This window comes from Prosopis cineraria, unplaced genomic scaffold, assembly GCF_029017545.1.
Source record: "Prosopis cineraria cultivar Desert tree isolate PC_DT_omini unplaced genomic scaffold, ASM2901754v1 PC6, whole genome shotgun sequence".
In the NCBI taxonomy this organism is placed as follows: domain Eukaryota; kingdom Viridiplantae; phylum Streptophyta; class Magnoliopsida; order Fabales; family Fabaceae; genus Prosopis; species Prosopis cineraria.
The window spans coordinates 26927870-26952266 of record NW_026555337.1 but is presented as its reverse complement, the minus strand read 5'-3'; the positions used below and the strand labels follow the sequence as shown (position 1 = coordinate 26952266).

The 24397-nt window shown below is 33.2% G+C and overlaps 1 non-coding gene across 1 annotated transcript; it reads left to right on the top strand.

Moving 5' to 3' along the window:
* Window positions 1–208: 208 nt before the first annotated feature.
* Window positions 209–315, top strand: LOC129314749 (small nucleolar RNA R71). Its single transcript, XR_008594256.1, has one exon. It is a non-coding gene; the product is annotated as a small nucleolar RNA R71 (small nucleolar RNA).
* The last annotated feature ends 24082 nt before the right edge of the window (window positions 316–24397 follow it).

Here is a 24397-nt window from a genome sequence, read left to right as displayed (position 1 = left end):
AATCATTAAGAATTGAAGAACCTACCATATTCACATTTCTCTTTTCCCTTGTAGAGTATTGAGCACCACTTAAGCCATCTTGTCAATTAGTTCCCAAGCCTTTAAGGAAGTGAGGTCAATCAAGCATCCACCACTAGCGGCATCAATGTTAACTTTGTCTCTTGGAATCAAGCCCTCATAGAAATATTGGACTAAATTCTCACTAGAAATTTGATGGTGTGGGCATTTAGCCAAAAGGCCTTGGAATCTAGTCCAATACTCATAGAGACTCTCATCCTCTCCTTGTTGGACCCTATAGATTTGCTTCCTCAAATTGGTGACCTTGGAATTTGGAAAGAATTTATCTAAGAAGAGTCTTCTTAGCTCGACCCATGTGCTTACTTTCACATAAGAAGGGTAGTTGAAATACCACTCCTTTGCTAAACCTTCAAGAGAAAATACAAAAGCCTTAGCTTGAACATCATCAACATTTACATGCATAGGCTTCATAGTATCACAAACCAATAGGAGAGTATGCAAAAACCTATGGCAATCCTCTCTCGGTAACCCATGAAATTTAGGCAATGCATTAATCAAAGAGGATTTAATTTCAAATTGAACATTAGTAGGAGGAACATATAAGCCATAAGGATTATCATGCCAATTAGGTTGAGTTAATTGCCTAATGCTCCTCTCCTCTCTAGGGTTATGCAAGCCTTCAAATTCATTATTAACATGGCCATCATCATGCAAATTCTCATTCCCATTCCCATGGCCCTCATTATGCACATGCTCATGTCCTAAGATACCTTCCATTGTTAATTACAAACCAAATGAGAATCAAGAATAGGTTGTGATCTTCTCAATCTAGAAATAGTCCTTTCAATTTCTGGATCTAATTCAAAAAAAGAGGTATGTTTTCTTCGGGTCATGCACTAATCAAGCTCAAGAAAATTAAGAACAAAGAACAAGCTAAACTAAAATGCAAATCAACACGAAACAATTCAAAACACACAAAAGCAAGAGAAATAATTTTTTTTCTTTTTTTAATATACTCAATAGCAACAAAATGAAAAAAAATAACACCAAACAAGTAGAAAGAGAGTTAGAAATGCTCAATCAAGAAGCTTTGGCAATTCTAGAATTCGCACAGTAGGCTCTCTGGAGACAGTGAACTTGTGAATTTTCTATCAGCAAATCCACATGATAAATTCCCTGAAACTTTTATGAGAAACACAAGAGATATACAGGAAAATTATATAAAACTTTCAGATTAAAAATCCTTCCCAATCGTTCCCAAAATTTTTCACAAGTTGGTCCTCAGGTCTGGAGAAACAGGATTTTGTCAAGAAAACCTTCAAGCTTCTAACAAACTTTCAAATAGGAAAATGGAAAAATTGAAGAAAATCCTAAACACAAGAAACAAATATAAGACAGCGATAAGAAAAATGAAACTAGAATCAATCAATTTGAACGCACAAAGAGGAAGATATGCTAACTCAAATTTGAAATAGGGTTTTAGGAATCCTCTGTAATGGCTCCCTGGACCTTGTTAGATTGTAAAATTTCCACAAGGACACTTCCCACATCCAAAATTGACCAAACTAATTTTAAAGTGAAGCTAAGATATAGAGCTTTCAATGAAATAAATTTCAAGTTCAAATTCCCTCAGACTCATTCCCAGTTAATTTTTTAATTTCAGACAAAGACACTAAAACAGAGTATTTTCAGCTCTACACCAAACCAACGAAAATTGCACTAATTTTTTTTTCTTTTTCAAAACAGAATAAAAACACTCAAAACACACAAAAAACACTAAACAAAACACAAAACACAAATTTTTATAATTTTTCAAAAAATTTTGCAGGAACACTAAAAATGTAAATTAAGTACTAAACAACTTTAGAATTAAACTTAAACCATTCCCCGGCAACGGCGCCAAAATTTTGGTAGGAAATTAGTCGCTTATCCTCAAAATTATACTAAAGCTAACCCTAATGTAATATAGGACCAACCCTAGGTCATCTCCCAAGGAATGGTTTTAAGTCTAATTGAAAGTTATCTAGTGAAATAAATCAACCAAAGTTTGTAGGAATTTAGTTACCTAGCTAATTACCTAATGTGCAAGTAATTAAAATGCTAGTGAAAGTGAGTGAAATGAACTTCCCTTTTCACAATAATGGAACCCTAGAGATTAGTTGATTTTGGACTCATTATCTTCTCATGATTAGGCTAAGTTTAGCTTCCCTTTCCTCTTGACTAAAGCTGTCATGACTTAAGAAAATTATCCTAAGCCAATTAACCTAATTAGCTAACCTCCCTAGGTCTTAGATTAAAGTCCCTAGTTCAATTAACCAATTGGTGAAGACATTAGCCAAGTGATTCACTCAAAATCCTCTCTCAACAGCCATGGTGAAACACATAAATTGAGCAACCACAAGATTATGTCAAGCTACTCAACAACACAAGCATTAACACCACAAGATTATGCAATATTAACACAAGATATTCACTAATTGAAAAACACAAGATTATGTGCCAAACAAAGAGTGGCAAAATTCAGTCATGGCTGTCCAAGGAAGAAATTAAATGAAACAATCCTCTCTCTTTACATCAACATCAAATTCAAATTAGAATTTATAAGCTAAGATGATTAAACCCTAGATTAAGGAATCTAACCATCTAGTAAAAAGAGAAGAGGATAGGAAACAAAAGAACTTAGCCAATTTGAAGCTCAAGACTCATCCTCCATCTTCATCTCTCTAGGATTTCACAAAGAAACTTAGCCAATCTTCATCTTCAAGAACCCTAGTGATTGCTTGTGAAGGCCAAACTCCATAGCTCTTGAATGATGGAAATGAGCTTCAATCCTTGCGAAAATGGAAGGGATGGAATGAAAATGAAGAGAGGAGAAGAATGGTATGAGTTTTGTGGAGGTTTGGTGGCTGAAAATGGAGGTTAGGGTGCTGGAAAATGAAGAACAAAAGAGAGAAAATGAAGAACACTATGAATAAGAGAGAGAGAATGTGGAAGATGAATGAGATATGTGTTGGATCCCATTTGGGGCTTAAAATGGCGTGCTCCTTGGTGTCTCCCATCAGCTGAAGCTTAATTAAAATAAGGAAAAAGAAATTAAAATGTAAATGGGAGCCTTGTCACACTTGCAAGGTGGCAACTTCCTATTGGTTTGTAGATGATTCCAATGTGTGCCTAATTTTTCATGTGTCATCCACATCATTTTAGCTGATTTAATCCCTCAAAATAATCATAATTCACGTGCAAACCATCAGCCATTGATCTCAAGGAGTGTTGACCTCAATTGCCCAATTGATGCACAAGTCACATGCCACCTATGTCACATAAATCACATAATTCAATTAAATAGCATATGATATAATAAAATCTAGTTCATGTCCAGAATTAAATTCATAATTAGAAGGGAGAATTTATTAAATTACCAAGTTTTAGGCTGCACAAAATTATATAAAAATTTCCAGACAAAGGCAAACCAAAAACTAGGACAAACTAAGACACTTAAGAAAGTGTTGACTTTTTTATTTAATTACTCCCAAACTAAAATGAATTTTAAAAATATAATTTCACCATTCATCAACTGGACATAAAATTCACTTTTTCAATTTTTCTTGTACATTTTCTCAAAAGTTCAGTTTTTAGACCAAAATGCCCCTAGTGCACTGAACTTAGAAACTTAGGCAAAATTACAAATCTAATGCAATGTGTGCACTTGAAGGTGATAAATCATTAATAAAAGGGTCTTAATTGACAAATAAAAGTAGATAACAAATGTGTTCTATCACCAAGCAAGATAGAAGCATGGGATCATCACCAAGATTATGCAATAACTCATATCAAATTAATGAACATACTGACAAGATTATGTAACGGCTAATTCAAGACAAATCATATCAGATTAACTTAAGATTATGTAGCAACATGATATGGACAAAATTCATACTTGAACAAGGCAAATGTGAAGAATCTACAAATATTCCTTTAGTATAAAAGACGATGATCTCAAATTAAAATTCATGAACCAATCAAATTGTAACCTAAATCTAGCATCAAGCATTACAATTGAAGTAAAAAAAAAGAGAATCTAGGGTTAGAATATCCTTAGCCAAGTGAACATGGTGTGAAATCCATCTCTTCCATCTCCTTCCTAGGAATCCTTCATGATCTCTAATCTTCCATCACCATAGTTGAAGCCATTAAGGTCTTCCACATTTGGATGAAATTATTGCCTTCTCCCATAGTTGATTTGAGCCTAAAATCATTGATTTCTTTAGAGGGTTTGGACAAAATTGAGAATAGGAGAAGAATAAAAGTGGCTTCATGTGATTTGGATAAGAAATGAGAGAGATATGAGTGATTAATTGGATGGGAAAATTGAAGAACAACTGAGAAAGTGAGAGAAAATGTTTGAAGATGAAAAAAATAATGAGAGATCTGAATTGGGAGAGTAGAGCATTAAATTGGCTAACTGAAAATGAAAGAAAAATGATGGAAACCTCTAAATTGGTTGTGGTCTTCAATTACTTACATAGGTGGCAAAACTACTTCTTGAATTAAAGGGAAAATTGGTGATGATTACAATGTAGGCTTGATCCAATATAATACATCATTGTAGGCTTAATTTGGACCTCTCCAAGCCTAATTATTTATGCCATATTTGCCCTTTTGAAGCTCTCTTCAATTTCCTTGAGTTATGTCTTTATTTATCATACTAATTCACCTAAGTTACAATTAAATCAAATAATCATAGTGTAACATTTATTTAATTAGACTAAGAAAATATTTAATCCATCTAAAGTATTCAAATGACTTAGGAAAAATGAATATGAAAGCCTTACAAGACACAAGTGTAGACAAGCACACATTTCAACCAAAATCAAAGACTAATTAGAAACCTTTAATGAGACAACCTTAAATGTTGCCTTTTCCTAATAACTCTCAACCTAGAATGAATCAATGAAAACTAATTAGACCAATCATTTTAACCCATCAAGAGACATAAATCTCTAGCTTAACCTTAATTTGATAATTTTGTTTATTATATAATATAGGTAACACATGTGCACTTAGACTTGTATCAATTGGTCAAGGAAGTGCAAAAAGGAAATTTTAGATAAAAGTAGCATGCTATAAGGCTAAAGGATAAGGCAAATCATATTTTCTAAGTGCAAAGCATGGAAATATTCATATGAGCATAGGAATTATCACCTAATCAATGAAAAGGTGCCACCTAAGGGCATGTGTACAAAATGTGAAGCTTTCCCTTTGATTTTAATTTGTTTTTAAATTAATTTTGAGGCCAATATGAAGGAGAAACATGTCCTATTAAGTTTCTTTAACCCACATTCATATTCAGACACTCATCTTATTCACCACGATTCACACTCTCTCATCCTCTCTCTCTAATTCATCTTGTTCTTCCTTTTGTCTCCATTATTCTTCATTTTCTAGCATCCTAACCTCCATTTCCAGCTATCAAATCTCAACAAAACCTACAACATTTTTCATCCCTCACCTAGCTCATCTTTTTGCTTCCAGTCTCATAATGATCTAAGCTAATCTTCCTCATCTAATCTTCTATAGAGTTGGGCTACTTGGTGTTTCTCCTATGGTTCTTGAAAATGAAGATGGTTGACTAAGTTTCATGGTGGAATCCTAAAGAGATGAAGATGGAGGAGGAATTTAGAGCTTTATTTAGATAATTTTCTTTCTCTTCCTATTCTCTTCTTTTTTTACTTGATGGTTTGGATATTTTAATCTAGAGTTTATTCATCATTGCTTGTATATTCAAATATGAATTTGATCTTTATGTAAAGAGAAGAGGATTATAAGGTTAAATTCTTTCTATGGTTGCTATGGACAGTTTCAACCTTTATATGTTTGACATATAATCTTGTGTTTTTCTTTTAGTGAAATATATTTGTTAATGTTGTATAATCTTATAATATTAATGTTTGTATTGTTGAGTAGCTTGACATAATCTTTTGGTTGCTCACTACTTGCTTTGGTTATGGCACTTGGGACAGTTTTTGATTGATTCACCTGTTTAATTTTTACACTAATTAGTTAAATGAACTAGGGACTTTAATCTAAAACTTAGGAAATTTAGTTAATTAAGTTAATTAGTTTAGGATAATCTTTTTAGGTCAAGACAACTTGGTCAAGAGGAAAGAGGAGTTGAACTTAGCTTAATTATAAGAGGATAATGATTCCAAAGTCAACTAATCTCTAAGGTTTTACATTGTTAAAAAGGGAAGTCCACACCATTTACTTTAGATAACATTTTTAATTACTTGTCAAGTAGGTAATTAGGTAATCAAACTTTCAACGTATTGAATCATTTATTCCTTTAGATAGCCTATTAGTTAAACATAAACCATTCCTTAGGAGATAACTTAGGTTGGCCTTATACCATATTAAGGTTAATTCTAGTTTTATTTTGAGGTTTAAGCGACTATACTTGTCAATACTTGGGGTAAGGAGGCATAAATTTTAGAGATGCCACTGATGCAACCTTAAGGGAATGACCCAGTGTTAGTATGATTATTAGAGGTCATGTTGGGCATTTAATAGAATCTAGCTAATCGTGATGTCTTGAAATGTAATAGGGATCATGAGGAGCCTAGGCTAGAGCAAGAGGCAAGACCTAAGGCTAAAGTAAGGCTAGATCCAGAGCGACACTTATAGGCACAATTGAGAAGGCCAGTGACCTCCCTGGCATCAGGGAGTAGGCTAGTGATCGGTGGGAAAGATCAGAAGATTTCTATAGACCATGTTTGGAAGATGTTCTCATGGTTAAATCTACCAACATTTAATGGGAGCGTGAAAGAGGGAGATGTGGAGAATTAGATAGATAGAATGGAGACAATCTTTAAGGTCACTTCATGTTTTTTAGAGCAAAAGGTTATATTAGTAACAATGCAGTTGGTAGAGGATGCTAAGCATTTATGGAATTTTATGAGACCTTTTGATGGCAGTCGGCTTAACTGGGAGTAGTTTCAAGAAAATTTCTTCGACTATTATTTTCCAGTAGCATTTAGAGATGTAAAGGAGATAGAGTTTGATGCATTCCAGCAGGGTGATTTATATGAGGAAGCCTTTATGAAGAAATTCAATCAGCTCTTGAAGTTTGTAACTTATCTTCATGATCGGGATGATAGTACGAGCAAGGTGAAGAGATACTTGAGAAGATACACCTAGAGTATAGGAGACAAATGTTATTACTGGGTGATGCTACATATGAGAGATATGTAATTGACTTTGTATAGCTGTGAGATGAGGTCAAGAGGTTGAGTTCGAAAAGAGGAGAGGTAGATATAGGTGATTCTATATTCCTTTAGGTTCATCAGAAGGGATATCAAAAGAAATAATTCTGGTGCTAGTGGTTCAAGATCTTATGGTAAGAGGATTTTTGGTAAAGGATCGTATTCTTAAGGTATAACTAGGTAGAATAGAAGGACTAGTGGGTTTAGGAGTTTTGAAGCTCCATAATAGTTGAGTTAGACAACTACTATACTAACTTCTCTATAAGCATTGCACGCTCACCGGTGTATGCTATTATGGGAGGAATCATGCTAGGAGATGTAGGGCATATTATTACTTTTTAAAGGATTGTCTAACGAACAAAGGTAGAGTTTCTGAGTAGAGACTAATAGTGCTAGGCCGAGTGTATATAGTTTCTCAAGAAAAGGTTCAGACAACACCAAACTTTTAATCCTATATGTGCATAGACATGTTAATCACTTATGTTCCCCTTAAACGCCTTGAAAATCATTTCCAAAATGCCCCAAGATCATATCTAAATTTTTCTTCAAAGCTTTTCAACTACATCTCAACTATCTTGAGCTTTGATAAGTCAACTTGATCCCTTGTGTGCAAGTGCATGGAAACTTCATGTGTGCATCATTAGCCTTGATAAATCACACCATTTTGAAGCCCATTCAAGTATGAAATTTCATGCTCAAGCTTCCCTATGTACCAAGCTAAGTCTTGAACCAAGTCTCTTCCATGCAAATTGTCACCTAAGACAACAATATAAAATTTGAGTAAGTTATATTACACATGTGATGATCATGAAAATATTCAAACCCTAATATCTTTTTGTATATATTTTTAAAATTCATCCAAAACTTCACAAACACACATGAGAAAAATAACGTGGCCATGCATGCATGCAAATTAAGTTAAACTAGCCAAATTTGCAAGTCAACTTAAAAATGTTGACTTTTTAACCTTAAGTCCAAATGTGACTTTTAAAACCAAATATTTCAACCCTAATGGACTAAAAAATAATGCATACATCAAATTTCCAATGTTTCCTTGAATTCCCAATAAAGTGCAAAATGACTAAAATGCCCTTAATGTGCATACTTTCTCACTAGGGCTTAAAACCTTAATTTAATACCTAGAATGCACATTTTAGGGTTTCTTAATGAAATGTAGTCCTAAATGCTTAAAAAAGTGTGTAAGAAATATGACCTATCAAAGGGTGAGTGATTAAGTAAACTTAAAAGGTGCTAATGAAGTTGTTATATGTTCTAAGGAGTATGGCTTAGCCAAATTAATATTTTGTGTTGAATATTGGGAACTAATCAAGGGCTTATAATTGTATAGATTGAGAACTTGAGAGGTTGCTTGTGAGAATCTACACCTTTAGAGTAAAATTAGTGAAACGTTTACCTTTAGTAATAAGGGTGAGAGGTAATTGAATTAACCCTTTTATTTATTAGCCTATAAAATAATTTACAAGTCTTTTGTATAAAAATATATGTTCCATATTTTATAAAATGATATAGTAGCATTTTTATGAAAAGTGGTGCATGTGTATATGAGTAGAGATGCTTAGAGTGCTTGTGGTGGCACATGTGCATTTACATCTATGAGTGCACCTTATATTGAGATAGGGGGTGTAGCCCTTCTTTATGTAAGGCTAAAAAGTCTTGGTGGTCTGAGCATTGATTTTTATCCACTAGTGGGACTTAGGAATGCATCCACGAGTATACCTTAGACTAGGGTAGGGGATTATGGCCTTGCTCTGTGTAAGGATAGAAAGTTTTAGTGATCCAAGTATTGATCTTGATTCGCTGGTAAGGATATAGGAGGCATATGACCACCCATATGTGATACTTTAGTTTAAGACAGGTAAGCCCTGTTTTGTGTAAGGCTGGGAAGTCCTGATTCAAACATTGAGTATTCTTCACTAGTAGGACCTATGAGTACATATTCATAGTGGTTGATTGAGCATTGCATTAGTGCACATGCACACACACATATATTAGTTTTATTTAAAAATCTTGTCACTCTATCTCTTGTATTTGGTTTTACTTGCTAATTGGTATTTGAAGTTTATTTGAGTTACTAAAATGTATGTCTCACTCCATTACTTCTTATGTATAAGTTAAGAGAGTTCCAGAAGACCGAGAAAGGAAGCATAAGAAGGGTGGCTTCATTTCTAGTAGTGGTAGATATGATGAATTTATAATAATATTAAATGTCTTGGTTGCCAATTAGGATGCATATTTGTGTTTGTATTGTTTTGGTGACATGCTTGTATAACTTGTATTGCAATTGGTCAAGGGTATCACAATGATAAATACGTGAGTAGGTTTAGATGCTATTCAAGCAAGTTTGTAAATGTATTTTGTTTAACTTGTTCCACTATTATTATATGTGAACTTTTAGGTTATGATTGTGTAAGTGTATGGAACTTGACTAAATGGTGAGGCTTGGCCCCATTTGTGTAAGTTAAGTATACTTGTGAATCCTGACTATATAATGAGCCTTAGCCCTCATATGTGAAATTTAGATGGGTGAAAGTGTGACAAGTGTAGATGTATATATGTGATGTTGTATGATACCTCATATAAGGCCACAAGTGTGTATTAGCATTGAGAGGTCAAATTATATATGAGATGTGTTATGTGTGATTTTATGTGCCAATAAAATGTATTTGGTTCTTTTAGACTTGGTTCAAGGCCCAAATGGTCTAATGAGGCAAGGTGGGGAATTTGAACACTTAGGGTGTCTATTTTTGAAAGGAAAGTATCTTTTTATACTTGAGTGTTCAAATTGAAGTCAAGCTGTTAGATCATGCCCAAAATGATCTCATTAGAAAGTTTATTTTATAAGTTTCATGTGGGCGCTTGAATCACTCTAATCAGACACTGTATGTGAAAATGGCATGTGGTAGAATTTTATATCAAATTCATGCCCCAATGTAGCTCAAATCAGATCTAAAATTTGTCTTCAAAGCCTCTCAACCATGTTGTATTGACCTTGAACTTTGACAAGTTAACTTGATCCCTTGTGTAGAAATGCATGGAAACTCATGTGTGCCTTAATTTACCCTTGTAAATCATGCTTATTAAAGCCCAAATCAGGTTTGAATTCACATGTTCAATGCTCCTCCATGTGCTTAATCATGTCTTGAACCAAGTCTCTTCCATGTAAAGTGTCACCTAAGACAACAACATGAAATTTGACTAAGTTATTTTGCACATGTGATTAAATATGAAAATATTCAAGCCCTAATATCTTTTTACATGTATTTTCAAAATCCATTCAAAACTTCACAAACACAAATGAGAAATATAAAGTGGCCATGCACGCATGCAAATTAGGTCAAATTAGCCAAATTGACAAGTCAACCCAATATGTTGACTTTTAAACCTTAGGTCCTAATGCAACTTTCAAGACTAAATATTTTCAACCCAAATAGACCTAATATCAATGTACATATAAAATTCCAAAATACCCCTGATATGCATAAATTCTCTCCGAGGCTCACAACCTTAATTTAACACCAAAAATGCACATTCTAGGGTTTCATATAATGAAATATAGTCCTAAATGTCTAAGAAAAGTGTGTAACAAATATGACCTATTAAAAGATAGAGTTGTAAAATCAACATCTAAGTACATCAAGATAATATTCTAAGGTACGCTGATTTGAATGGCAATAAGAACAATATATTTGAGCATAATGTGAAAATACGGTGGAGTAAGGGCTGAAACAATTTTGATTGTTAAACCAAGCCATAATGAGAATTAGAAAGGCTAAGAAAAACAAAATAAAATAAACCAAATAACCAAAACAAGTAAAAACTCAATAACAAAAAATGCTGGAAAAATTCAAGAAAATAAAAGAAAAATAGAAAAATCAATGAAAATGGCTGAATTTGCTAAGTCCAAGTTGATTTAACGCCTTAATTTTTCTTAAAACGCCAAAGAACTTGACAAGGAAGGCCTTAGAATTTTATAGGCAATATGAAATGGAGCAATAGTAGTCAATTGGAATAGAATTTTATAGGCAATATGAAATGGAGCAATAGTAGTCAATTGGAAATAGTCAAACTAATGAAAGCAAAAAGAAAGAAAACAACACACCAACTAATAAATTAAAAGAAAATAAAAACAAAATAAATCAACACAAAACAAATCTTAAAGTAGTAATATAGGGACAAGCCTCCTTAGCAACAATGCCGAAAATTTGACATAGCTTAGTTGCCTTAGCCTCAAATTTAATTCCAAGCTAAACTAATAATTAAGTATAGTAGCCAACTTGGGTCGATCTCTTAAGGAGGTCTTAAAGTCCCAAGGTATAAGAAAAAGACTTAAGTTAAAGAAACAAGTGGATATGTGAGGTTGAATTGACTAAAACTAAAAGAATTGGATTTAAAATGCTAGAATTTAAACTATTTTCAGATTTTCTTAATTGAGGAAAATAAATAGACTACACTAGGAAGGAACAAGAGATAAGATATGAAAATTGAAATGATAATGATAGCCCCTTAAAGATATGGTTACTCTATCGTGGCATTAAAATAATGACTAGCCTTTACTCTTTAATTAGGTTTGAAATTTGTTTAGGAATTCCCCAAACTCATATTAAAATTCACTAGAATTTCAGGAAATCAAGTGTGGTAAAGTTCTACCTAATAAGTCTAATTAATTCCTTAAGTTACACCCTTACCCAACCAAGACTAAATCTAGTCCAATTGAGAAAATACCTCACTCCTTAATTTACACAAAATGAATAATCTTGTGTGAATTAAGAGGATGAAATTTAAATGCTCAAGGGAATAAAATAACATTAATTGATAGCACAATAACTCAAGGAATGATTAAACTTTATTAATTGAAAATGCTACATAAATTATGAATCCCAAATTTAGCAACATTACAAGATTTAAATAGAGCAAAACTACTAAATAAGCTCAATTAAAGAGAAGAGTGAAAACAGTCCAAATAATCCAGTAGCCTCAGGAGCTTTACAACACCTAAAAGGGCTTAAAAACTTAGCTTTCCATGGAAATTACCTTTAAAATCTCATAATCATTTCAGCCATGAGAGACAAGAGATTAGTATGAATGAATTAAAGTGTGTGAACTGAAGCGTGGCGAGTGAAAATGAAATTAAAAAAATACAGAAAAATGGTGAACAATGTGTGAATAGTAAAAAATGAACAATGAATAGTAGTGTGAACATTGAAATTTTTTATCTAGAAAATGAAAAAAATGATGAAAAGAAGCTTCATCAAGATCTAGACAATGGAAGAAAAGAGAGAATGAGAGTGGAGTTTAGGAGGTGGTGGCTCTCCATGAGGCTCCCCCTTAGCCTTTTATTTATGGATTTTCTTAGAGAGAAATTGAGGATCAAGATGGATGAGTAGGGAGCAAGGTACAAACTTCCACCATGGAATTGAAGGCTATAAATCTGACCTAAAAATAAAATGTTTGAATTAAATAAAGTGAAACTAAAATGTGTAAAATTTTATGTTTTCTTTACCCCTTATGCTTCCCTTGAATTTCATCTTATTCATCCACTATCAAATGAACCATGATCTTGATAAAGGGTTGAGATCTCATCCTCTTTTATTCAACAAGTCAATTTCAAATCCCTTTCACCTACATAGCTAATTGTCCCATTAGCATAAGTGTAGAACAAAATTAATGCGCTAATTTAAATTCATCTATCTTATGTGAAAAATCATGAAAAAATGGAAAAATGATTTGAAATGGAAACATGGAAGAGGATTAGTGGAAATGAGTTGTGATTAGTTTACCTTAATTTTTAAATTACAAATAAAAAACCTAACCTAGTACACTTTGAAAGTAACTAGAAAGTACAATTAAGGTACTAAATAATAAATGAAATGGTGAATTATTTACAAACTAAAAAGAATAAACTCAAATTAAAATAATGGGATTAGAGAAGATATGATTTAGAACAAATTATTAAATTTTTATTGGTTTTAAATTAATATTTTTTGAAATTTATAAAATTAGCCCAAAACTGTCAAAAATTGCAATCCTGCCCCATAAATGTGAAAATTGTAGAAATTGCTCAGTTACTCTAAAGGCCACAATTATGCTCTAAACAACCCCAAAATGATGGTAAAATTCAATGATTAGAGGAATAAAATGATGTGACTTATTAGTTAGAGAAGATTAAGGGGCCATTTGAGCTTGGGTATAGCCTTAAGAATGGATCCAGAATTGAGTTCCATAGACCGTAACATATACATTATCCGTTGCAGTGCAAGGATAAAAAAATAGATAAGGGAGCCTCTCTGTGTCATGCACCGTGATGCATGGCCAAGTTTTTGCAGAGATAAAGTAGCGTCAGTTTGAAAAATTAGAAGAAGTGTAAGAAGAATGTGGAAGTAAGTATTTGCTATATAGGGCTTTAATTTTAAGAAGATTGGAGGCATTTTGAAGCTATCAAACTCTAAGAGTAAGTTTTCTAACCTTTTTTTCTTCCTTCCTAACCCATTTTTCTTAATTTTTTTATCAGGATTTGTTAAGGGAGTTGAGTTTTGGTCTATATAGATTATGGGTTTGAACCTATTGACTTAAAAGGAGTTAATGGGAGTTGTTTGAAGTAATTAAACATAAGATTTATGTGTTTACACATTTTCATTGTTTTAAAGGCATTTGTGGCTAAATTTTCATAATAAATAGGGTGGTTGCAAAAAATTGAATGTCATTAATGATAACCTAGGAGTTTAAAGATGTTGGTTAGGGTGGATGGAAGTTAAGAAAACTAATGGGTAAACTTGGGTGTTAGGAATGAGAATTTTAGGATATGATCAAATTGAAATTAGAAGCTTGAATTGTTTAAATGGTGATAGTAATGATTTTAGACATGATTAATTATAGATTAATCATCTGTGCACTGGTTTAAGCTTGAGATCAAGCTTAGAAGCTCTAACTTAAGGAATAAACTTTTGAACTCTTAAAGGTTTCAGTTAATTAGGGAAAATCTTTTTTTTTGTAGTTGTTTATTTATTGATTTATGTTTGTGAAAATGAAATGATGGATTTGAAAGATTGTGTTTTATGATTAAAAGCATGTGCAATCTATTTGAATTACTAATTATCCCATTTTGGCTATATTTGCATTTGTGTGGTTTTGAAGCATGTATATACTATAATTGTAGGTTGAACCATGTTATTTGTCAAGTTGATGAGATGATAATATGGTTATATTATCATGTGAATGCTCTAGTGTGTGTGTGTGCTTAATAGAGGATTTGGAATTATGTTATGAGATTGAGAATTTAAGTAGAGAATATTTATAAAAATGCTAGTGTTGCTCGCATGGTTAACTATTAATGTAAACTCATTATGTTAACTTGAGTATCTAAATATGTGAAATGCATGAGTAAGGTACATAACATGATATTTTTGGTGAGAGTTTGTCTAGGGAGAGGAGTAGATATAAATCCACATGTTAATGGCTATCGATGATTGGAATTAAGGGGTAAGCTTTATCCTACTATTTATCAAGCTTGAGATCAACCTAGCTAACTCCACCAGTTTGTCAAGGAGATTAGCCTAGGTTTTATGTTATCCTAGGGATTTGAGAATGGGAGAAGCTATGGTTTGAGAATGAGTGTATTGATCTTTAGCCAGATCACTCCTCATAATTGGTGAGATTGGATAGTTTATTCACACATATGGAGTCCTAATTAAGTAATAGCTCATCGTTTTAGTTAGAAGGTATAAGGAAGATATAAGGATGGCTAGATCATGCATTTATGTCCAACGTGTCACATGGTTGTTAAATTTGTGGCAAGTTGAGATAATTGTTGGTATCATTATCATTTGATTGCCATTATGTGGCAACATGTATTGTAAGTAAAATGTGAATGAGATGATGTGACTACTTGAATTAGCATGGATAAATGTGAATTTTATTGCAAAATGCCTAATGTTTATGTTTATAAATATTGCACATATTTTATTGTCAATTAATAAACAATTGCTTAAGATAAATGTACCTTAGGTGCTGAGTAGTTGTACTCACTCCTCTCTCTTAACATTTTATAGGCTCTAGTTTGGGTTTGAAAAAGTAAAAAGATCCGAAGGCTTAGGAGTTTTGTTATTCCTATTGTAAAGCCTTCATACTAAATTTATGTTTTGTGTAATTAAATAATATTGCCTAGTTAGGAATGCATTTTGGGTATCTTTACACTATATAGATAGTTATGATTGATTGTTGTATTTTAGACCCTAAAAAGTGTGTACATAAATTTGATTATTTTTTATAGGACTAAAATACTAGTGCAAGTATAGAGATGATATATGTGTGTGTATATATATATATATTACTTACTTATTTACAACAATATTGATTTAATGCAAATGATTAACCTGCCCAATTGTTTTTTATATATTGAGGGGTTGAGGCTTGAAAATAAGTATTGTTTAACGTTCTATGTATGTGGTATGTTGCATAGATGTCTTGTAACATCCTAATTTTTCTAATCCTGTAATTAGCTACTAATTAGGGATGGATTAGTAATTAGTAAATAATTATAAATTTAGATGACCATATGATGATTTGAGTCTTTAGGATGTTGAATGAACAGATATGGGTAGAAAAATTATGTTTTAGAATGAAGGTGTGCGCGCGATTAGGATTCTCCTCATTGTGCCATGCATCGAGGCACATGCTAGAAAATGACTTCAAAAGTTATGAATTAGCATTTGAGTTTAGAGAGGAAAGAAAGAAAATCATGAAAGAGAAGAGAGGAGAAGAGGGGGTCAGTTAGGGTAAACATTCTTGGGAGCTTGGAAGGCATTTCAAACTGGTAACTTACTGGGTAAGCTTCGTACAATTCTTACCTCCAATTTTACTATAATTCCTCTTAGTATGAGTTATAAAGAAATTGAATTGGGAAAATTTTAGGGGTTAGTTTCTTACCTTATAGTAATAAAAAGGTTTTTAAGAGTTAAGTTAAAGCTTTGTGATTGATTTAGAGTTGAATAATAGAGATTTGAAGCTATAGGCTTCAATTGGCTCTAAATCAAAAGGAAAATAGGGTGGAAATGGAGTAAAACTAAAATGGGACCATTAGAAGTGGTGGTTGAGCGGTAATTGATAATTAAGTGTTTTTGGTCATTGGATCAATTGACTAATAGTGCCAATTATATATAGATTGGTGTATTCCGCAAGTAATTTAAGGAAGGAAGCTTGTAGAGAGTTTTAGTAGTTTTTGAAAATCCACGAGCAACTTTTCTTGTGACAGAAGGGTTAAGATAACTAAATAACTTTCTATATTTGATTATTTTGTTACTATTTGAAAGTATTATAGATAAAGTATGAAATTGTTTTAAACTGAGCATGTTTTGGTGACATTACATGGTTGTAGCATGAAAATGAATTTTGATCAAACAAGTAAGTGAAAATGTACAATTATATACTATATATCTATATATGTATGGTTGTGAATATGAATAAGTGACTGGTACTAAAGCATCATCATAAGGGTGGGATTTCACCTATAAGGAGAAGCAGTGAAAGACCATATGGCATTATTCTCCTTAATATCTGATGGGGTACCGTCTTGGAGAAATGTATCTCCCTAATAGCTATTGAGGTACTGTGTTGAAGATTATCTCCTTAGTGTCTATTGAGGTATAGTGTTGGAGATTTAGGCCCCTTGGCATCTATGATGTAGTGTTGGAGCTAACGATGTCCCATTGTGTGTAATAAGGGCAACCATAGTCTGGAAGTGAGTTAGAACACCTTTGGCTAGGTGATTCTGCTATTGAAAGTCAAGGTTAATGAGTATGTATATTGGCTTAAGGTGAGCCTATGGTTTCGTATTGGGGTAATTTAGAGGTTCGATTGGAAATGACCATGTTATGGTTGCTATATGTGGTGAATACGAGTTGTAAAAATAGTGAAGTTGTATAATGATGTGAATTGAAGTGAAACATGTATTCTATGTTATATGTTATGTTTAAATGTATATTATGTAATACTTACTTATGGTTATATGTGATAGTCAGTAGTAGAAAGTTATTATGTTATTAAGATTTTTATCTCACCCCATGGTTACATTTTTGCAGATTATAGTATTAAGCTGGGTAAGGGGAAAGAGTCAGGACTGGTATGGTTATGCCATTGTTGTAAGACCCTGACTTTTGTGTAATGAACTCCTCTTTAGTAAAAATATTGTACAAAAGTCGCCATAGGACTTGTATGCATGTTTAAAGTTGTGGATCGTAAAGAATTGTGGTGATTTTTGTGAATCGCAGCTCATACGTGTGAATATATGGTGAAGAGAGTAATATGGGCTAAGATTTGGTTGTGAACTTGTTATGAATTTATAAATACAAGAATTTATGGCAATTATAGCTAAACTAGAGTTTTTGTGCAAGTTGTGAAAAGTTCATGCTTGTGGAATGGGTTGTTGAATAGCTAAATTTTGATCTGTGTATATGTATGATATAAATTAGGGCTAATTAGGGGTATAAGGTCCTTTTGGACTTGGTTCAAGACCTAGAATGGTTTAATAAGACAATGTGAGCAATTTGAGCGCTTGGATGTGCTAATTTTTTTTAAAATGACTTTTTGCTCCTAGGTGTTCAAATTTTGATTAGACTGTTAGATCGTGTCCAACTTGTCTCATTAGCTTGCTTATAAAATAAGCTTCATGTGGACACTTTAATAACTCTGATCAAATATTGTATGTGAAAATGGTGCATGCTGAAAGTTTGCTTTGCTAGCTGTTAAATGACAATACAAGCTTGTGCGTTACAGTGTAGGCATATTACGCGACGGCGCATGGTATATAGAGGGTCAGTTCATGGCTCTATGTCACATGCCATGGCCTATGTAGTGCATACTGCCATGCATGGCTCAGTTTGTCTTATTTTCTTGATTTTAAAGGCATATGGTGAATGTTATGTGTGCAAACTTTCATTTTTGCTGTGTAATGATAATTATGTATTGAATTTTAAATGATTTTGAGGTTTTGCAAAACAAGCCTTGGGCCTAAATATTCCAACAAAATATTTAAATACAGTTTGCTTTGGTGAAAGTGGTGTTTTAGTTTATCCCCTCTTAATGTTTGGTGGATATTTGGGAGAGGTTACATGTCTCAAGTCTATTAAGTACGATCTAGGTATTAATTATGGCTTTGGCACTTGTATGTGGGTATTAGACACCTTTTGGGTTGAGAAAAGTGTAAAAAGTGGTAAAATTGTGTTTGGAAGTCCAACTCTTTTATGTAAAATCTTTTGGGAGCAAGACCTATGCCATTAGCTAGATTATGAAGAGATCTTTCTATAGACACATAGATCATTTTAATCAAACATTAGAAGGTGATATAAGGTGAGTGGAAAATTCACCTCTGCTCCTATCTAATGATAGCAGCAAATGCTATCAAACTATGCATATGCCAAGCACTATACCCCTTGTTTTTGCACTATTATAATATCTACAACAAAAATGCACATGCTTTTAACATTTTTGGTATCCCATGCTTCTATAGTGATATTTTACTTTGATTTTAGCTTACTAAATGATATTTTAGTATGTTTCTAAGATTGAAAACTTGGGATCTTATTTATGCAGACTTTTTAAACTTGGTAGTCCAATTGGGTTAGTTCAATGATTATCTTAGTTTTACTGTTAATTATGGATTAGCACGGCCTTACAAATTATATGAAAATCGATGCTTGCCTAAATGATTGCATGTTGTGTTGGGGAGATAATACGGATAAAGAAATCTATAAAAAGTGTCTCTAGGTAGAAATTAGTGAAGAAGGAAAAAGGAAAAGAAGACACTAACAAAAATACTTAGATACTTTCCCTTGAATTCATGTTTACAGATATTGTATGTATTATCCAAGATAGATGATCAAATGCAATTGCATGATACTAAGAAGAGTATAGATGACAAGCTAAGACATCTAAGAGAGTAAGTAGCATGGAAACAATTTGACTCTAATTTCCTAGATTTTGCATCTAATCCTAGGAATGTATGCCTTACATTGGCTACTACTGATGGTTTCAATCTATTTAACAATCTTAGCACTAATTACAATATTTGGCCAGTAGTCTTAATTCCATATTCGTCATAAATGTGTATGAAATAGAGTTCATTCATATTGTCCATGATTATTCTAGGAAAAAGAATGTAATGACCATGGAATATATATATATATATATATGTATGTATGTATGTATGTATGTATGTACGTAAACATATAATAGAATTAAAATTTATAATAATATATATTAGATTATATTTTTAATAATTTTGGGATAGATATAACAAGATGAGTTTGGGGCTTAATGGAAATTATTTTTGGTGTCTACTTTCAAATCTTGAGTGTGAATCTATATGGTTTTGGGGGAGATATTTTATTTTGCTTTAGCTCTATGAAATTACTAAAGTGCCCTCCCGAAAAAAAATCAAATATTTTTCACTTCATTCCCTTTTTGCTGAGGCGACTGCAAAAATTGAGAGAGGGTGAGAGTTTGAGAATCGTCTCCTTCCTTTGTCCTTCCCGTCGTCAACATGTGTGTGGAGTTTTGCATGTCGCCACTTTAAGTCTCCATTTAGCGTGCTAGATCTTCTTCCTCCTTTATCTACTATGAGTGTCGAGGCTGTAGGATTCTTATTCTTTCTCTGTTTTGTTTTGTGCGCACCATCAAAGGTACTCCTCTCCCTTCATCCTTTTCTCTCCATTGTTCTCCCTCTTCTTGTTATAGGTAGGTGCTTATGGAGCGAGATCTATTGCTATAGGAGGTCGCTGGTTAGAAAATGCTTCTCCCTAGTTTGCCGACACTGAACTAGTGAGAGAGAGTTCCTAATCTTTCTCTTAATTCCTTTGTTAAATCAGTATTGTAGGTGTTGTGCATGTGTGAGGCTTACTATTTTATCTAGTAGGGGACAGGTGTTGTTGATAAAACACATTTGTTACCCACTTTTATTTGTCAATTAGGACCCTTTTATTAATGATTTATCACCTTCAATTAGGACAATGCTAAGCCCATTAGGCAACCACAAAGGAGACTTAACCCATTGATCTTAGATGTGGTAAAGAAAGAGGTTGTCAAGCTACTTAGTACTGGGATCATCTATCCTATAGCTAACAGTGAGTGGGTATCTCCAACCCAAGTTGTACCTAAGAAAGGGGGGATTACTGTGGTAAAAAATGAGAAAGGAGAGCTTGTTCCAACTAGAGTTCAAAATGCTTGGAGAGTGTGCATAGACTATAGGAAGCTCAATAATGTGACTAGGAAGGACCATTTCCTTTGCCTTTTATTAATCAAATGCTTGAAAGATTGGCTTTCAAGTCCCATTATTACTTCCTAGATAGGTTTAGTGGGTATTTTTAGATTCCCATAGCTCCTAGTGACCAAGATAAGACTACCTTTACATCCTCCTTTAGTACATTTGCCTATAGGAGAATGCCTTTTGGTCTTTGCAATGCACCTGGTACTTTTCAAAGATGCATGATGTCCATATTTTGTGATTTTATTGAACATTGCATGGAAGTCTTTATGGATGATTTTACTGTGTATGGTGAGTCCTTTAATTCATGCTTGCATTCTTTAGATAAAGTGCTTGGTAGGTGCATTGAAAAGAAGCTTGTGCTTAACTTTGAGAAATGCCATTTCATGGTAGATAAAGGCATTGTTTTAGGCCATTTGATTTCTTACAATAGCATAGAGGTGGATAAGGCCAAAGTAAATGTGATTGCTTCTTTGCCATATCCTGTTTGTTTGAAAGATTTGAGATCTTTTTTGGGACATGCAGGCTTTTATAAGAGATTTATCAAGGGGTTTAGTGAAATTGCTTTGCCTATGTCTAAACTCTTACAAAAAGATGTTGATTTTGTTTTTGATAATGCTTGCAAAAGGAGTTTTGACACTTTGAAAAGCATGCTCATTTCCCCTCCCGTTCTTAAAGCCCCAAATTGGTCTTTGCCTTTTGAGTTGTCATGTGATGCTTCCAATTTTGTTGTGGGAGCTATGCTTGGTCAAAGAGAGGGCAAGTTATCATATGTGATTGCTTATGCATCTAAGACCCTAGATTGAGCTCAGGTTAATTACACCATGCCTGAGAAAGAGTTGTTTGCTATTTTTTTTGCACTTGATAAGTTTAGATCATATCTTCTTAACTCTAAAGTTGTTGTGTACACTGACCATGCTACTGTGAGGTACTTGTTTAAGAAGACAGATTCTAACCTTGCTTGATTCGATGGGTGATCTTGATGCAAGAATTTGATGTGGAGATAAGGGATAGGAGTGGTTCTACCAACCAAGTAGTGGATCATTTATCTAGGCTCCCTCATTTAAAAGCTACTATGGTAAACTCTAACCCTATTATTCCTTGTGATTCATTTCCTGATGAGGCATTGTGTGCCATTTCATTTAAGTCTCCATGGTATGCCTCTTTTGCTAACTATATTGAGTGTGGAGTCTTGCCTCTCTGTGCTTCATGTTTTGCTATTGAAAAATTGAAAAGAGAGTCTAGATTTTACATTTGGGAACCACCTTTGATGTGGAAGATTTATAGTGATAAAGTGATTAAGAGGTGTGTTGATAATGTTGATGTGCCTTCTATTCTTGAATTTTGTCACTCTCATGCATGTGGTGGTCATTTTAGCTCAAATAAGACAGTTAGGAAGGTTTTAGATTGTGGATTGTATTAGCCTAGCTTGTTTAAAGACTCTTATGAATTTTGTAAAGCATGCTGGAAATGTCAAAAGGTTAGTAGTTGGGGTAAGAGACATGAAATGCCTCAACAACCTATTTTATTTTGTGAGATTTTTGATGTTTGGGGCATTGAATTCATGGGTCCCTTTCCACCATCCTTTAGTTTTGAGTACATATTACTTGGTGTTGATTATGTTTCAAAGTGGATTGAAGCCATTCCTACTAGAACTTGTGATGCTAAGATTGTTTTAAAGTTTCTCAAATCTAATATTTTTTGTAAGTATGGAGTTCCTAAGGCCTTGGTAAGTGACCAAGGATCCCACTTTTGCAACAAGATGATGAAGGCTCTCTTAGCTAAATATGGGGTGCATCACAAAATCTCTACACTGTATCATCCCCAAACTAATGGCCAAGCCGAACTATCAAATAGAGAAGTCAAGAAGATCCTAACCAAGGTGGTGAACACAAATAGGAAAGATTGGTCTTTACACTTAGAGGATGCTTTGTGGGCTTATCAGACTGCTTATAAGACTCCCATTGGCATGTCTCCTTTTCGATTGATATATGGAAAGGCTTGTCACCTCCCTGTGGAGATAGAGCATAGAGCCTATTGGGCCATCAAGAAACTCAACTTGAATTTCCATCTTTCGGCTAAGGAGAGATTTCTTCAAATGCAAGAACTTGAGGAGCTTAGGTTGGATGCCAATGAGTCTTCTAGGATCTATAAGGAGAAAACAAGGATCCTTCATGACAAGCTAATCTTGAGGAAAAAGTTCCAAGAAGGAGATCAAGTCCTCTTGTTCCAAGCAAGGTTTATTCATAAGCATGCCAAGTTTGAAGTCTAAGTGGGAGGGACCATATCTAGTGACCAAAGTGTTTCCCTATGGGTTTTACAACTCTTGAATAAAGCCACGGGTTCCACCATGCAAATCAATGGTCACCTATGCAAGCTCTACAAAGAGGCCGAAGCACTTCAAAAGGAGGAGGACTTCTCTCAACATGTTTTTGAACCACCATGATAAGGTTGTGTCTCTCCAACCTTGAGCTTTTACTTTCCTTTAATTTATATATTTAATGATAGGTATAGTTCAAGTGTGGGGGAGATGAACCTAGTAGGAAAATTAGCGTTTATTTACTTTATTTGACTTCTTTGTTTTGTGTTTTAGTTTGAAAAAAAAATTTCTGCAACACACTTTTGTTATGCATTCATTATTGACCTCACCTTATTTTATCACTAGTCTATACATACATTGAGGACAATGCATGATTTAAGTGTGGGGGAATAGAGAAATAAACATTTTGTTTTGTTTGTTTGGTTTTGCAAAAATAAAAAAATAAAAAAAAATTGCTTTGTTTTGTTTTGTTTGAGGTTACTTAATTACCTAGCTCTTAAATGGATATTTTGATTCTTGAGATATGGTAATTTTTAGGATTGAATAGGTGTGAAGTGAACATTCTTTTACCTTGAATTAATGGATTAGAGTGGCATATTACCCTTTCATGGAAGAGGCTAAACACTCATGTGTGATTAATTCCTTAGTGATGTTACCCTTTAGAATTTGTTTTACTTCTTAATTAAGACCACATATCTCACACTTGTTTGATAGGAGATGAGAGATGGCATTCATAAAAAATAGCCAAGAGCCAAATAGCCAACCTATTATCATTTATTATCCTTTGTTAGCCACTTTGAGCCTTTAGTTTGATTCTTAAAAAAAAATATATTCACCCTATTTTTCCCTAAGAAATGCATGTTACACTTTTATATGTCTTTTTAATATTTATTGCATGTTCTAGATCAAATGAGTGGATGCCTGTTATTATTTTTCTATCCATTACTCTTTATCCTTTATTGCTACACCATTACATCCATTACTTCCATTGTTTTCAAAGAGTTAGGGGCAACCAAAAAAAAGGCAAAGATAGATTTAAAAAAATATAGTAAAAAAAAGAAAAAGAAATAAAGTTGCTAGAAAAAGAAGCAAAAAGAAGAAGAGAAAGAAAAAAAAATATAAAAGTTGCCTAGCTCATCCATTCCATTTGTTTTATTATTTCTTATCATTTCTTTCCATCCTTATTGTGTTAAGGTGTTCACTCAATTGAGTTAGATTATGCTTTGCATATATGGGGGATATATCTTGATTTAGCATTATTTTGATGCTAACCCTATTTTTTTTTATATATACATGCATTTCTTAGACATCTTTTCATTACCTATATTACAAACTAATAAAGTCCATTTGATTCTTGGTTGCAAGTGCTATTTAGTGATAGAGATGTAGAAGGGTTACAAATTTATAGTAGGGTTTATCCTAAGAAATTTGAGTGAAATTTAATACCTCATACACTTTGAGTGATGAGAACAAACACTTAACCTAGAGAGGCTTATTCTTTGACATTGATTCTTGGTAAGGGTTTGT